At 53.8% G+C, this 2036-nt stretch overlaps 1 protein-coding gene across 1 annotated transcript in view; it reads right to left on the minus strand.

The window, feature by feature from the left end:
* Window positions 1-133, minus strand: part of LOC122550208 — a 5141-nt gene extending 5008 nt beyond the window's left edge. Inside the window, exon 1 of the mRNA XM_043690969.1 lies at window positions 45-133. The gene's annotated coding sequence lies outside the window, so the exon portion shown is untranslated. The remainder of the gene's footprint in view (window positions 1-44) is intronic.
* Between the last annotated feature and the right edge of the window lie 1903 nt (window positions 134-2036).

The following is a 2036-nucleotide window of genomic DNA, read 5'->3' on the forward strand; positions in this document are numbered from 1 at the left end:
CTCACCCGAGCCCCGCAGCACATACGCAGAGCTCCGGCCCTCACCTTCCCTGTCCCGGCCACCCCGCTCCTCTCAGTTTATTTCCCCCCTTCGGCCCGGTCTCCCTCAGTATCTTGCAGCCAGCTGCTGTCGGCGCCGCTCCCGCTCCCTGCAGCCGCCTTCTCTGAGGAACCACCGCTAACGGCGGCGAACCGCCAAAGGCCGCCCCAGCTAACAAGGAGCCGTAGAGCGGTCCGATGGTTCTTCCCATTCCCAGTGTGGAGCATCGGCGCCCTCCTGCGGCCAGGAGGAGCAGAGCGCAGTCCGTTGGAGCCCTGGTTCGCAGCGCCCTCTCCTGGAGGCGAACGGCAGAAACAAACTGAGCTGAGGTTCACGAGGCGAGGGGTCATGGAAAGGTCAAAGTCTTGGAGACTATTCAGCTCATCAGATGGCACAGTATGCTAGGATTTAGGATTGTACCTGATATAACCCCACACAGGCCTGTCAGCAAGTTACCCCTTATTTACACAGACCTGGTTCGATTTCCTCAGAGTGAGCACAGCCCCGACCCGCCTGTTTCTTTCTGTCAGCCAGGACTCCCCAATTGGACCAGATTAACAGCCCCAATCAGGGCACTCATATTCCATGAGGTCCGCCTGACTGATCTAATTATAGTCAACTGCGATTACTTTCCTTTTCAGTTTAATAGTCCAACTCTCTTTTGAATAACATAATTGAGTCTGCCTCCACACACTCTTTAGCAGACTATTTCAGAGGTCAAAGTATTTTCAATCATTACTCATAGAGATGTACAGCATGGAAACAGACCCTTCGGTCCAACCCGTCCATGCCAACCAGATATCCCAATCCGATCTAGTCCCACCTGCCAGCACCCAGCCCATATCCCTCCAAACCCTTCCTATTCATATACCCATTCAAATGCCTTTTAAATGTTGCAATTGTACCAGCCGCCACCACATCTTCTGGCAGCTCATTCCATACATGTACCACCCTCTGTGTGAAAAGGTTGTCCTTTAGGTCTCTTTTATATTCCCCTCTCACCCTAAACCTATGCCCTCTAGTTCTGGACTCTCCGACCCCAGGAAAAAGACTTTGCCTATTTACCCTATCCATGTCCCTCACAATTTTGTAAACCTCTGTAAGGTCACCCCTCAGCATCCGACGCTCCAGGGAAAACAGCCCCAGCCTGTTCAGCCTCTCCCTGTAGCTCAAATCCTCCAACCCTGGCAACATCCTTGTAAATCTTTTCTGAACCCTTTCAAGTTTCACAACATCTTTCTGATAGGAAAGAGACCAGAATTGCACTATTTATCTTATCTATGCCCCTCATAATTTTGTAAACCTCTATAAGGTCTCCCAAAAACAATTTGTAGAGACTATTCCTTCCAATCATTTGCAGTAAATTCTTCATATGGATAAATTTGCAACTTAGATTAGATTACTTACAGTGTGGAAACAGGCCCTTCGGCCTAACAAGTCCACATCGACTCTCTGAAGAGCAACCCACCCAGACCCATTCCCCTATATGATTCCTCAACCGTTCCAGAAACTTCCATCGGCCTCCGAAACCAGTCCGGCGCCATTACACACGCGGCCGCTACAGCGCCCGCGGCAATAGCCGCAGACGCCGCCGACGATGACGTCACATCCGCCCCCACCGACCTCGCAACCTTCATGATCGCGGCCCAAACAACCGCCTCCGGCCATTACACAGCGGCCGCTACAGCGCCCGCGGCAATAGCCGCAGACGCCGCCGACGATGACGTCACATCCGCCCCCACCGACCTCGCAACCTTCATGATCGCGGCCCAAACAACCGCCTCCGGAATCGCCGCACAGACAACCTGCTCTGCGATCGTCATGAAGACAATCACCAACAGATTGGCGACCTCCGCGGCTACGGGGAAGAACTCTGTCTCCGTGGTCGCCGCAGCTACTTCCGCCCCCAGTGACGTCAGCAACCTACATTTGGACCACATCGCCGCAAGTGTCTCCGCCCCCCCGCCGCGTTCCGTCACCACGCCTAACCCCGCCCC

Source organism: Chiloscyllium plagiosum, chromosome 5 (genome assembly GCF_004010195.1).
Source record: "Chiloscyllium plagiosum isolate BGI_BamShark_2017 chromosome 5, ASM401019v2, whole genome shotgun sequence".
NCBI lineage: Eukaryota > Metazoa > Chordata > Chondrichthyes > Orectolobiformes > Hemiscylliidae > Chiloscyllium > Chiloscyllium plagiosum.